The following is a 15288-nucleotide window of genomic DNA, read 5'->3' as shown; positions in this document are numbered from 1 at the left end:
GAGGAAGACGGTGCATCGTCGAGAACCGCGTTATAGAGCACAGAGAAGGCGATGTGGGCCCGGGCGCACTCAATAATAGCCTGGTGGCGAGAAAGAATCTCCAGCCAAAAAATTAGGTACTGCGAGCATAAGGCGAGTGCTCAATATTCGATAATATTTAAGATGTCCGCGATGACGACGCGTGGTGTGCAACCAGCAGATGGTTGAACAGGATCGGCGCTGGCGGTGCGAAGAAAGAGTCCAGAAGGCGGGATGGAGACTTTAGGAAGCAAGGGTCAGAAATGCTCAATAATGACGGAAAGAGTAGTATCGGTATCCACAACCGCAAGTGCACGAATCGGGGCAACAAAAACTTCGAGAATGTTCGGTGGAGAGGGACGAGAACTTGTAGAGGAAATGTGTGCTATTCGTTCCACAGGAACTGCTTGTACCATTTTTCCGAGCCTTGGTTCATGGTTCGACGGCGCAATGGCGACAAGGAACGGCGGCGAGGAGATAGCCAGCGGTGCAAATAAATGTGCTGATGGCCTGGTGAGTTGTGCGGCGTCCTTGCAGATGTCACCAAAGGTGGGCTCAAGGTGTCATATACCAATATTAGTAATCAGGTACAGCGTGCAGGTGAAGGGCGCAGACCACGGCGAACCAGGACGGAGATGTGGCCTTGAATACTGCAGCCATAGCGATATGCTGGTTGTCATTATTTCCCCAAGGAATGTAGAGAACTGGCGTTGACCGGAGCTTTGGAGCGACAGACGATGGCGCAGTAGTGGGCACGTAGGCAAATGAGTGTTGCGGCGAAGTTCGGGCGATAACTTGGGAGGCATACGTGGGAGACATCTGCACCGACATCGAAGACGCGGCACGACAACAGGGGCCGTAGCCTAAAAGTGCAGCAACAGGTGTGGGGTGAGGTGGAGTAAAATAGGGTTGACTGGAGTTGCCGCAGGCGCCGTCTGCACAAAACTAGGAAGTGCATTTGCAACCTTCTGCTTGGTGGTGTGTCGGGCCGTAGGGCCGTAGGATGACAGGATGACGGGCGTGGACCAGACAGGATCCCAAGCTGCCGGGCAACCTTGTCAAGGAGAAAACCTTCAACTTGAGCCAAATGGCCACTTTTCACAGCCAGGCCAGAGATGGATGCGGCAGGGGCAGGAGGGCGACGAGTGCATGGGCGTTGCTTGCACAACTCGTCGAAGCTGTGACAGTGGTTGTACGCTGAGGCCACTATGATGGGTTTTTTTGCCAGCACCATGCGGAGTGCATCATGAGGCACAAATAGGCATCTTCAATGTAACTAGGGAAGGCCTCTCGCATAATCCTGCTATTAATCCGGACCTGTGCTAGCTGTATCCACTGACTCCTGCAAACGCCTTAAACTTATCTGCCCACCTGAGATTCTGCCGACCCTTGCTTCGCTTTTCTTCCCTTGGAATCGTTTGTTACAATACGCGACCATCAGTTATCTTGTATTCGCACTACATGTCCAGCCGATGCTTATTTCAACTTAATTTCCGCTAGAACGTGAGTAACTTGAGTTTTTTCTCTGACCCACTCTGCACCCTTTTTATCACTTAATGGTATATCCCTGCAATTTTTCGTTCCGCAGCCCTCTGCGTTGTCTTCAACTTAGTAGAACCCTCTTCGTTAGCCTCCATGTTTCAGTCCCATAACTGAGTACAGGTAAGATGCAACTGTCGCTAAGCTGCTAGTCATAATATTCGAGTGCTTGCCAAATACGCTTCATCCCAATGTTACTATTGCCTCACTATTGATCCTTTATTCAAGTATGGTAGGGATTTACCGCCACATTTTTGATGTTGCTTCCTTTCGTTGGTTTTCGTTGCCGTGCCAAAATCTGGAAGGTTTACTCCGAGACGCCAGGTCTGGCGATCGGTCATCCCCAAAGGGTGTACCGCGCTACGCCAGGAGTGCTAACCACAAATCATCCCGTGCCTATTCACTTTTTTATGATTCGTTTCACAACCTGTGCACCATAATAAGCCAGTCCGTTCGATTGTGGACAATTTGGACTTGATGTAACGTCAGTAAATTTCGAGTGCTAACTAGAAGCCATCCCGTGCATATTCACTTTTGTATGATGCGTTTCACAACCTGTACACCATAATAAGCCAATCCGTTCTATTGTGGACAATTGGGACTTGATGTAACGTCAGTGAAGTTATATTTTCTGGCGAATACAGCGAACTTGTACCTTGCCAACTGTAGCTCATTGCCTGTGTACACATCAAGCGGTACACCGTACCGTCCCAACATGGCACTAAATGCGGCAATGCACTCCTTGCTGTGCTGTTCCAAAGTTTTTCTACTTCTGGGAAGTGCGAAAGTGCATCGTATGCGACAATGTATGAAGTTCCACCAAACGAAAAAAACATCCATACCCATTAGACACCATGCACACAGTGGGAAAGGGCTCATGTGTAGCGGGTCTTCTGGTTGGTTATAAAAAAATGTTTGACAGGTGGGGCAACTCTGGGTTAGTACAGTGATGTTACTGCTCATACCAGGCGAAACACGAGGTGGCGTGCCCTTTATTTGCATTTCTGCAGTCCCAAATGTCCCGCATAATTTCTTGCGAGAATTGCTCTGCGCGTGATTTTTAGTATGACCACATTTGTACCTTTCAGCAGTAGACCATTCACCACGGAAAACTCAGATGAAAAGGAATTTAGCTGCCCTTGAAGTCTTCGAACGGTTGACAACCTCTAGTGACTTACCTCTCCTTGCTATAGTGGAGGTGATCGTGGTAACATGTCTACCGAGATGAGATGCTTGCCAGGAAGCACTGCAATACGAAGTCGCACTTGAGAAGCTTGGAAGAATTTTTTGGCGTCGAAGTAGCATGTGACGAATTTCTTTTGCAGCTATGGACAGCAGAGGCTTATGATCTGTCACGATGAAAATTTTTAGTACATAAACGAACTGCTGAGATCCATCACTGCCAGAGTAAATGGTGAGTGCCTCTTTTTCAATCTGCGCATGCTGTTGTTCAGCTTGAGCCAGCACACGGGATGCATATGCCATCGGTCGCCGCAGACCGTTGTGACAATGTAAATGTGTGCTACCCATGTCGTCTTTTGATGCATCGCAGAATACCTTAGATTGCTTACGGGAATAAAATATTATGTAAGGTCCCAAGTAGCACAAAGTGGGCTATGACATGGGGGCCTGCGTAGGGCCCGTGAGGGCAGCCCATACGGGCCCCATGCGGGATTTGCAACACGTACCCAGAGGGGCCCCGCATGGGCTGCCCAATTCTGCCGTTATCGGTCCCAATCTGTATCCGTGTGGGCAGCCCAAATAGGGCTGTCCGCATTCAGCCCAGGTCGACGAATGTGGGCAGCACACCAGAATCATTAATGGGTCCCACATTTGTGCAGGCAATGCCATCCCATTGATCAAGGTTTTAATATTTAAGTCGATTAATCCCTCTAATACCTGAATTATACAGGCGCGGGATTTGCGAAAGCCAGTCCGTTTCGGGCTGACCCACGTGCTGCCCTGATGGGTTGAATCTGGCATTTTCGGGGCTGCCCAAGTTGTAATAATCATCAATTGCGAAACATTAAGCGCTATTTTTTTGCTTGTATACGACACTCAGTAACATGAGAGAAATTTATTCCCAACACTACAATAATGTGGGCTGGCCCACATCAACCCCAACATGTTGGTCTGAATATTTATTTGGGTGGTGCGTGTAGAATAGTAATGTCGCAGGAAACATTTGGAGGTCGCTCAGTGCATACTCGTAAAGCGGAACAGTTACTGTTGCATAGTTTCGGTCGATGCTGCATAATTAACGTAGGGCAGTTATGTGAAACCTTCAGAAGAGGCAATTAGGAGCCGGTATAACATGATTTACATAAATAAAATGGTGCCTTAAATATAGGGTGGAGACGTTTCAGAGCGGTGAGCCCGCCTACGGCCAATTTGGGGCCCGCTGCGGCATTTCATGGGCCGCCCCGATTGGGCTGATCTTGATTTTACCGCATGGACTACGAATATATGTTGCATTTTCCCGCAAGTACCCCACAAAATACCCGTGTGGGCAGCGTGGCGGTGTGGTCGCTTTCCAGCCCAGCCGCAAACCATGCGGGACCTATTCGGTTTTTGCGTGGGGAGCCCCAATCAGACTAGCCCGTCTTCTATTTGCTTCAGGCCCACATTTGCATCGCATCTGCCCTAAATGGCGCCACAAAGACCGATGCGCGCAGAAGTGGGAAGGAGCAATTGCCTGCCCCGCTAATGCCCAAGCGGAAATTACCTAGGTTTTTGGTGGGCTGCCCTATTTGGGGCAGCCCAGGAATTTTCTGCATGAATTCCACATTTTCGTCTGACCTTCCCTCAAGTACCCCTCAAGGGTCCCATGTAGGCAATGTGCGGGCATACCCGTATTTAGCCCCGCCGCGGCCCATGTGTGACCTATTCGGCTTTTGAGTGGGCAGCCCCAAATAGATTAGCCCAGGCTTTTCCTACACAAAGCCCAAATTTCATTTGCATCGGCCCTAAAATTTCCCAAGCGGGACCCTTGAGGGCCAGATGTGGGAATATGTACTCAGTTAGCCCTTTCCACGCCTATATAATGCCCAGATGGAAAAAGCAGGGGCAAGCCCATTTTGGGCTTGCCCGCTTGATCCCTAAAGCGGGCCCTCGTGGGTGTTATTGTGGCTGCCCAAGTTCAACTTGCCCATACGGGCCCCCGGTGGGCCATGCAATGTGTGCTACTTAGGGTGTTTGTTGGAGCACCAAGACCGTATGCAACGTCCGCAAACCAAAGCGACGGGGGTAGCGTTCGAACAAACAGCTTGCCAACAGTGCGGTGCCAACAAGGCTCCGGCTCCACTTCGTCTACCTCTTCGGGTTAGCGCGCGAGCTGATGGCGATCGGGATTACTACAATACCCCCGGCAGAAAAGGAGCCATCCTGGCGACTCATGGTGAGGAAAGGGTAGGGGGATCATAATACGGCTTGAGGCGGTCGACATGTACAGTTTCTCGGCCGCGGCGGCGATGATCTGGAGATGGGTTCAAGGGCTCTACTACGTAATTGACGAGAGAAGATTGTTCGAGAATTCGGTAAGGTCCATGATAGCGCGATAGGAGTTTGGATGAGAGGCCGGGTGCTGAGGAAGGCACCCAGAGCCAAATGATGGAACCTGAGGGATATGAAGGCGCTGGATTTGTAGGGTCCCGGTTATGCTTTTGTTGAGCCTGGTTCTCCGTTGTGAAGGAGCACGCCAATTGTCGGCATTCTTCGGCAAATGTGTGTGTTCAGACAGTAGAGTGGTCTCTGAAGCGACGGGGTGGGAGGGCAGAATAGTATCAATGGTGGACGTGTGTTCACGACCATATAAAAGAAAGAAGGGGGAGAACCCAGTCGTAGTCTGCGTAGCCGTATTGTAGGCGTACGTTACGAAAGGTAGCACTTGGTCCCCATGAGAGTGAGCGCTATCAACGTACATGGCTAGCATGCCACTGAGAGTGCGATTAAATAGCACTCTCAGTGTGATTTAATCGCACTGAGAGGGAGGATATCCATGGATCCTTTTGCTGCTCAGATTTCATGTTGGCAACGTTGAGCGGCGACATATCGTAGGCGCAAACGAAGCCAGCCGTTGAGTCGTTAGGAAGCGGTGAACGGGAAAGGGCATCAGCGTCGGTGTGCTTGCGTCCAGATCGATATATGACGTGGATATCGTACTCCTGAAGACGTAACGCCCAGCGGGCGAGGCGGCCGGAGGGGTCTTTGAGGGAGGATAGCCGACAGAGCGCGTGGTGGTCAGTAACAACGTAGAATGGGCTACCGTAAATATAAGGACGAAACTTGGTAATGGCCCATATGATGGCCAGACACTCCTTTTCGGTCACAGAATAGTTCGATTCCGCTTTCGTGAGGGTACGACTAGCGTACGCGACGACATACTCGGAATGTCAAGGTTTCCGTTGAGCAAGAACAGCGCCCAGACCTACGCCGCTCGCATCAGTGTGTATTTCGGTCGCGCAGGCAGGGTCAAAATGGCGGAGTATATGGGGAGAGACCAGTAGACGGCGTAGTGTACTGAACGCAGCATCACAGGCTGGTGACCAAGAGGAGAGGTTCGGGCTTCCGGCGAGAAGTTGCATTAAAGGGGCGATGATACTGGCGAAGTTGCGGATAAAACGGCGGAAATACGAACATAGACCGACAAAACTGCGAAGTTTTTTCAAGGTTGTGGGCTTGCGGAAGTCTGCAACGGCACGAAGTTTGGCAGGATCCGGTAGAACGCCATCCTTGGATATGACATGACCAAGTATTGTGAGCTTGGTAGCGGCAAAGTGACATTTCTTCAAGTTAAGCTGTAGGCCGGCTTCAGTAAGGCACGTAAGGACACGCTGAAGGCGCAGAAGGTGGGAAGGGAAATCTTTCGAGAAAACGACAATGTTATCTAGATAACAAAGACACGTTTCCCATTTGAGCCCTCTGAGAATGTTTTTCATCATTCTCTCGAAGGTGGCGGGGGCGTTGCACAGTCCGAATGGCATCACATTGAATTCATACAAGCCATCGGAAGTGATGAAGGCTGTTTTCTGGCGGTCAGCGGAAGCCATCGGTACTTGCCAATAGCCAGAGCGCAAATCTAGCGACGAAAAGAACACCGCTCCTTGCAAACAATCTAGCGCGTCGTCAATTCATGGTAGTGGGTAAACATCTTTGCGGGTTATCTTATTCAGACGCCGGTAGTCCACACAGAAGCGGATCGTGCCATCTTTCTTCATCACCAACACTACGGGGGAGGCCCAAGGGCTATGAGATGGTCGTATGATGCCCCGTTGAAGCATATCGGCGACATTGTCACGAATGACGCGGCGCTCAGTGGGCGACACGCGATATGGTCGCTGCCGCAGGGGAGCATGAGAACCAGTGTCGATTGCATGAGAAACGGTCAAGGCGCGGCCCAAAGAAGGCTGGGACACGTCGAAAGATGCACTGAAGCGCTGAAGGAGGGCGACTATTTGGTCCCGTTGGGCGGACGGAAGGTCCGTCGCGATAGCTCGATGAAGGGCGTCGACAGGAAGCTCATCACTTGTAGCAGCACAAGACGTCAGGGCCGCGACATGAGGAAAAACTTCAGGTGCGAAGAACATGTAAGTGCGATCAGGGTCCAGCTCTTCAATGTAGCCGAGGTTCAATGTAGCCCCGCGAAGAACAACCGTCGGGCAGGGAAAAGGATTGGAAGCATAGATGACACAGCTGCCATCAGAAATCGTTAGAACGGCGAAAGGAAGAAGGAGGCGGTTATGGTGGGCGGAGGCGAGTTTGGGCGTAAAGAGAACAGGACTAGGGAGGACAGATGTCGAAATAAGGGGAACGAGAACAGAAGAAAAGGGAGGAATGTCGGTGTCTGCAGCTACAAGGAGTTTAGCAGAGCGCACAGGCTGGTCACACAGGGAAAGATTACACACAAGGGAAAGCTCAACTTAAGCACGGGCACAATCAATCACAGCACTGTGAGTCGACAGAAAGTCGTAGCCGAGGATGATGTCGTGGGAGCAGCCGTAAAGCACCACCATTTCGACGAGATACGTAATGTCTTTGATGCAAACTCGTACAGTGCACGCTGCCACAGGGGTGATGCGCTCTGAACTGGCCGTACGAAGCGAAAAGGCAGAAAGCGGCGTCACGACCTTGCGAATTTTGCGGCGAAGGGCATCACTAATTACGGAAACGGCAGCACCTGTATCCACCAGCGCAAGAACGGGAAAACCTTCTACGAACACTTCCATGACGTTGGCGGGAGAAGGCGGAGGACTTAACGAGTTCGTCAAACGCGCAGTTCTTGCCTCCGGAACTGCGGCATTTAGTTTTCCCCTTGCGTAGGGCCCTGTCGTCGGAGCATCGGCGAAATGGATCGTCGGCGAGGCGAAGGCGAACGGCGTGTCGAGTACTGAGCCCGAGGTGGAGACGATCCAGAAGAGACGTTGCTCAAGGGCGGCTCGGGATCGTAGTGGTACTGATGGACTGTGTTCTCAGGATGAAACGGGCGCTGACGGCAAAGGCGAGCGACGTGACCCGGGAGCCCGCAAGCATAGCAAATTCGGCGATTGTCGGCGGTTCGCCATGGGTTCGTAATGCGGCATCGCGGCCGAGAGATCGGAGACGGAGGGGCCTTGAAACGAGGTGGAGAATAAAATGTAGGGCCATTCTGGTAAGACGATGTAGGAAGCGGACCGCGCGTTCCAGCGGTTACTTGAGCGTGAGTGGGGCTTGCACAGGAGCGATGGGAACACTAGAAGGCAGCGCTTCGGCGACTTTCTCCTCGATAACTTGGCGGATAGCCGGCGATATGGATGGCGCGTTGGCCGGCGCTAATTGCGAAGTGCAGACGGTCGGCTGAATTGGATGGAGGAGGGACAGCTGGCGTGCAACTTCTTCGCGGATGAAGTCTTGGATATTCTGCATAAATTGAGGCTGTTCCGCCGACGACGTAGCCAGTGCCAAGCCAGCAATGCCGGAAGGTGCGGCAGCCCGCCGCGTAGAAGCGCGTTGCTTTCGTAGCTCGTTAAATCTCTGGCACAGGGTTATAATGTCGGATACGGAAGTGGGGTCCCTGGCCGACATCATATAGTACGCATCATCAGTGAGACCTTTTAGAACATGTGTGACTCGTTCGGGCTCGGGCATGGACGGATTGACCCGCTTGCAGAGGTCAACCACGTCCTCATTGTAGCTGGTAAACGTTTCTTCAGGAAGTTGAAGCCGTGCATTGAGGCGTTGTTCGGCGCGGAGTTTGCGTACCGCAGGACGGCCGAAGACATCCGCGAAGCTCTTCTTGAAGACAGACTATGTCGAAAGATCGGCTTCGTGGTTTCGAAACCACAGATTTGCCACGTCCGTGAGGTAGAAGAGGACGTTGCTCAGTTTTATGGAATCGTCCCAGCGGTTGTAAGTGCTGACGCGCTCGAAAGAGGCCAGCCAGTCGTTAACGTCGTGGTCGTCGGTACCACTGAAGAAAGGTGGGTCACGGGGGCGTCGTGCCCCGGGACAGAATATGGTGGCAGGAGTGGCAGGGATGGGCGCCGATGGTTGGCTGGGAGCGTGCTGCATGGATGTGACCGAAGGCGGTAGCGTGCGGTTCCGAAGTTCCAGGGTGAAATTTTCGAGGAGGATTGGGGCGACGACCGAGACACCTCCACCAATTGTAAGGTGTTTATTGGAGCACCAAGACCGTATGCAATGTCCGCAAACCAAAGCGAGGGGGGTAGCGTGCGAACCAACAGCTTGCCAACAGTGCAGTGCCAACAAGGCTCCGGCTCCACTTCGTCTACCTCTTCGGGTTGGCGCGCGAGCTGATGGCGATCTGGATTACTACAATTATAGAATAGTTGTCGTGTTTAGAATCTGTGATAAACTTTTCCACTCCCGCTTGTTGTTTTTAGTCCTCTCGAATTCTGAGCGAGATTTGATAAGTGATTTCATGGATGCCATTCTTTCAGATAGGAGAGACATATATTTGCCTGATCAATTCTGCACACCAATCAAGCGCCAGGCTTCATGTGTGCATCTGGGCACAAGAACTTCAAGCCAACTTTTGACGAGCATTGGTTTAGGCGAAATGCCTGTTTGAATTGATGTCACATAGGAACTGCACTTCAGTAACGCCAAACTTGCATTTTTCTGCGTTTAATGTTGTACCTGCTTTCTCAGCCACTTTCATCACTTCCGTTATCTTTCACCATGTTCTTTTCTGGTTGCCGCCCATATCTTCAACGTCCACGCGTACACCGGGAAGGCCCTGGAAGACTTCCCTCGTTTGCATCTAAAAAACTGGCGCTGATGAGATTCCGAATTGCATACAAAGATAGTGGTAAGACAGCGGTAAAAAGTGCAAACCTTTAATTTTCCATGTTCTAAACCTAAACCAAGGGGCTTGCCCAATCTGTGAGACCGTCCTCCTTCAGGATGATGCCCGCACGCTCCATTCTTCGCAGCTCCTTCCTCATAGGCTCTCGCAGGGGCAGGTGGACCCACCATGCTGGTCGGATGATGGGCTTCGCATCTAGTTGGTTGACCATGCTGCAGGGTTGCCTCAGGCAGCCTAATGCCTGGTGCTCATACCTAAAACTCCTAATTTTCTTCTACTGCGAAAAGTTTATAGTTGCCACGGTGCGCGGGAGAAGTCTCAAGGCATCGCTTGCATCCAGTTCTAGTAGGAGTGGCGGTCATTTTAAAAACGAAACCTAATGGTAGTGGAAGCGTTACCAACAGTCACCTCCCGTGTTGTCGTCCCGAAATGTGCTATGACACCGCCGTTGCACGCTCGCAGTACAGCACGAGTAGACACCAAGTCGTGTGTGCAGCGTTTTGCGTAAACCAATAATGAAAGTAGGCTGGCCTGAGACCCGGTGTCTACCATGAAGAAAATATTTTTTCCAGTAACTTTAGCTTCCACTGTCAAGTCCTTGCTGCTTCCTCTTTCAGCTCAAACCTCCAGAACCACAAAGTCATCGTCGCTTCTTTCTTAGCTGACGACCTACTTTGGACATTACTGCACAGCAAACCAAAAAATTGTGAAATTTGTGGCATTTATTGCACTTTTTTCCGTATGCTAGATAGTGCCCAGGATTGTACTGTTGATGGCACTTCTTGTAATTCTGCTGTTTTCTTCCCATCTCGCCCCTTTTGCTTCTCCCTTGAGGCCGGTGCCTTGAAACAGCATCGGCGCATCCACGTTTCCTGTACTGCATTCTGCATCCGCGGTCCACGTTCCAGACCTGCTTGCGCGGCGGTAAAGACTCTGCAACCTTGAATAACTAATAAACTCTTCAGCTTTCAACAACGTTAAAGAATTTTTTGTAGCATTTTCTAGCGCAGTTTTTAAGTCGTTTGTGCCAAACGCGATCTGGTCTCTGATCGAGGAATCATGCTGGTCTCCGAAACTGCTCTGCGCGCCCTATTGCTTTAGGTCCTGAACAAACTTTTTGAAAGACTTTCCCTCTGCCTGCTTCCATGTTAGAAATACGCAGCATTCATGAACTTCATTGCTCACCTAGGTGAAGTTGGCCTCAAACTGCCCAACCAGCGTGTCGCAGTTCTCCTTGCTTTCTGCAACCTCGAACTTCAAAGTGCTGAACCCGTCCAGCGCTTCATCGTAGGCTACTCTCAACAGGAGCGTGGCGTTTTCCGCTTCACTGCGTGATTGTTCCTTCGTCGTGTGTGCCTGCCGGAAGAGGTCAGACTTCTGCGTAAAGCGTCTTCAGTTTTCGAGCGATGTTCGCTGTCATTTGCAATCATGGCGGCGCTTTCAGAAGTTCCATCGTTATAGCTACGTCGCTCAGACGACTTATTCGATACAAAGTGGCCACATTTGTGACACCGTGTATCGTGACGTGAAGCTATTATGAGACCGAGCCGACTACATAGTGACAGGAATATTAACCCGAAAAGTTTATTTGCAGGCATTTTTGTACAAGCTGTGGGCGGCGCTGCTATTGTAAGGTAGTAAAACACCTTTCCGATACAAAGGGTGCCGGACAATAAAATTTGGATTTCACTCTACAAACACAGACATTAGCCTCGGCTATTCGCCACTAATGACATTGTCTCGTTACTGCACTCACCAGGGCGACCAAAGAGTGTTACGCAGTTTTCGTGCCAACAAGGGCTATCATGTAGTATCCCCATGATCTCCCGCTCATAAAGTCATAACCCATACCAAGTTTTCTGAAGGAAGGAGCATTTAACACTATTGGGCTAAAATGGGATGGTCATAAAATTATATATTAGAAATTCCTGAAAGAACCTAGTACCAGATTGTTAGCGTCATATTTTGCTTGGCGCTGGAGCCAGAGGCCGTTATGTTGTTGACAACGAGCGCGACGGCCTAGCGAGTACATGATTGGAGACGCGAGGTGGGACTTCAAGTAAGCGGTGCTTTTCAGTGTTATAGACACATACAAAAATGGTAATCTTCTAGCATATATCAAATGCGTAGTACGTAGGCACGCTTTAGTGTGCCGATGGATGTTTATGGAGGCGACAGCGCGCAATAGGAAGCGCAAGAGTTGGTTGCAGTCTGCACGTGGGTGCATCCTCTTGTCCCAGAGCTACGGCCTTCATTATTCGCTTCTTATGATAAATATGTGTGTTAGATTACACATCGCTCCCATGATTGTTCCCCACGGGGACCGTATTGATACGCCAAGGAACGCTTTACTACAGCGACTATACTGAGGCACAAACCCGTCGGCAATTTATTTGCTGGAGTTGGATATCTGAATAGGAGATTGTGCACTAAAATAAGGAGCCAGACTCAAGCAGTTTGTCCTCTGATTCCGCCATCGAGTTCCGACAAGACAAGTTAGTTTGTAGAAGTGCTGGGGAGACGAAAATGTTCTCAGCCCACACCGACTTCTACGAAATGGCGAAATAAAAGTGTCACAAAAAATACCAGCAGCCTAGGTGAATAGCCTTTAGAGGAATGCAGGAATGAAGATAAGGCAAATGAATACCTGCATTTACATAAACAAATAAAAAAAACAAATTGACCAAACATTATACCGAGGAGCCGCATACCTTAAAATGTACAAAGTTCACCACAGTAGCAATGAATGCTGAGCAAATGCTCGAAGAGTGAGAAACACCATTGTCTGATGTTATCAGTCAATGAAACCTTCGCACTTGTCAAAAAAGGGTTGACTGATGGTAGATTCCTATAATGGCGATAGTGTGCTCGAATCTGGTAAGAAGAGGGGAGGAAAAAAAAGGCATCTATTCGTTTCAGTATAAGGCGCTGCAGCAGCTTCATCAAGATTCAGCCTCGTTGTTGGGGATTCATTGACATTCATATTCTTGAAAATCGTTTTCATTGTGTTGGTCATGTGCACCAAGCATTTGTTGACAATACACTTTCCGTCTAACCTGATGTGTGGAAATACTTTTAGGTTTAGTTATATTGTTTGCTGACATTTGGAGCACATGTGCGGTGTAGAAACGCCTATAGACCCTACTCACTAACAGGTATAGCAGGCGGCGGTTGTAGCAACCCTGTGCTGCGGAGACGCCATAAAGTTAGGCGGTTCGAGACTAAAAAGCGTCTACTAGTGTCCTCCTTACTGCGTGCCGGTCAGCGTATTTGGGTTTGCTCGTTATGATGGCTCCGCAAGAGAGAAAACGGCAGAAGAGACGAAGAAAGCGGGCTGTTCCAACTAACATCTACCGCCCCCAAAGGCAGCGCGGTTCAGGTGTCCAGAGAAACAAGTGTGACAGATACTGCGCCTTTCTCTTCCTGTGAACCAATTAATAATAATTATATTATTCTTGTTATTATTAATATTGTTATTATCATTATTATCATCATTATTATAGGCTCTCTCAAGGCAGTGCCGCGGCCAACATGACGCCCATTGAAAAAGCATGCGCCTCGAATCGCTAGGCCGCTCGGCTCTTAGGAGCGGTAGATCCTAGTCGGAACAGCCCGCTTTCTTTGTCTCTTCTGTCGTTTTCTCTCTTGCAGATCCACCGTACCGAGTAAACCAAAATACGCTGCCGGCGTTTGTCGGATATTTGAGACGCCGTTCGGAACGCCGTCCAACCGACGCCGTGTCATGATTCGCCGTAGGCCCTCTCTCTCTCCTTCTTTCTCCCTCTCTCAAGTTGCGTCATGCGTTCCATGGTTGCCAGGAAGGCTGCAATGACGTCACGTGAATAGGCTCTATAGCTTACCTTCAAACAGATTGAATACCTCTTACCTGCTAGTTTGTGAACGACACCAAGAACGTTAAGTTTTCTTTAAAACGCTTTTTAATGACCTCTATGCTGCAATCGTTGTAACAAGATGAGAGTGTGATAGATAATAATTCAATATGGATAGCATCGTACAGGTCACTTGGGGAATTCTCCTTGCTTGACGGTTCTGTATTATATATTTTCCAATACGGTATTCAGGATATAAAAATCAGCGACAGCTTTATTTTTTGTAGGTATTTTAACAGGTATTACTACTAGCTTTCAAGACAAGCCGTGGGTAGCCCACTGAAGAAAAAAACAAGGTACAAATTAAATAAAATGTTACTATCATCAACACTACGTGAATATGTGGGCTGAACTCTGAATTAATAGATCAAAGAAGCAGCCATAAAGATACGTGTCATGAGGCTCTTATGCGACTCGCATTACAAGTACAGATCTCTGCTTTACCGAAAGATGTGAGCAAGATATATATCTACTCATATGTGTTTGCTTCAGGGTAAGTCAAAGGCGTGGTACGCACGACATGCCGAAACAGAACTCTGGAAAAGCAGTTCATATAAAATTGCAGAGTCGGCAAGAAAACGAGCATTACTGCATATTGAATACTAGGGCATGATTTCAATTCTAAGAGTAATAAATAATTACTACGTGGTTCCTTTCAATGCATTGGGCCAATGGTACTATTCGAGGAAAAAGGTGGCGTGCCTGGGGGCAAAAAAAGGCTGCATTGATCCATTTTAATTGTGACATAGTCATGACGTTGCATATAGTGAACATACTAGAAGGAGTATAGAGGCTTAAAGGGACACTAAAGAGAGAAAGAAAGTGGGTTTGCATCGATAGAATTTCAGTTCCTGATTACAAAAAGACCACTCTTTCTGAAAACAGAGCTGTTATAAGGTAGTAAAGAAGAATAACAGAAATACAGGTATCGCCACCACAGCCGAAATGGCCGAGGCTCGCAACTGCAAATCACGTGACGCGCTAGGGATCCCAGAGGCTGACAAATGCGAATTACGTTGCATGTTTTAATGCGGTAGTACGTTTTTCTCAAACATGATAACATGACATGCATTTATCACACGTAAACGACGGCGAAAAGACAGCAGAAATCTAGCAAGACCAATATAAAAATATACTTGGCGGCGCCACAGATGCCCACCTCAGTTTCGGTTATGTTTCGGCGTGGGTCCGCCTCATCCACTTCGTGCGTAGTTTCGTTTTACCCGCGGCGCCTGAAACACGAGCTCGGAGCAGCAGATGCGCCTAACCTAAGTGCTGATCGAGGATCATCACTCTGCACGCACCTGCGAAGTATTCTCGTGGACGTTTCAGCAGTTTTCATCACGCTCAAGCACTGCGCGTTGCTAAGTGCCTCTGTGTGCGACGCTCAAATCCAACGTGCGCGGACGGCAGTACGTCGTAATCTCTTTAGAGAGACAGAAATCAGCACCCCCACTGCGTCGTCATCACGTTTTCGATCCGCAACAGTTCAACGCCGTTCAGCTGGATGGAAACTGCTGCTACGGTAACAAAAAAGGC

The 15288-nt window shown here is 49.4% G+C and overlaps 1 pseudogene; it reads left to right on the top strand.

The window, feature by feature from the left end:
- The first annotated feature begins 468 nt into the window (after nt 1–468).
- Nucleotides 469–15288, top strand: part of LOC146186705 (uncharacterized) — a 32139-nt pseudogene continuing 17319 nt past the window's right edge.

This window comes from Amblyomma maculatum, chromosome 6 (genome assembly GCF_055883805.1).
Source record: "Amblyomma maculatum isolate TAMU_Amacu chromosome 6, ASM5588380v1, whole genome shotgun sequence".
Classification (NCBI taxonomy): domain Eukaryota; kingdom Metazoa; phylum Arthropoda; class Arachnida; order Ixodida; family Ixodidae; genus Amblyomma; species Amblyomma maculatum.
Note: the sequence above shows the minus strand (reverse complement) of the source record. Positions and strands in the feature narration are given on the sequence as shown.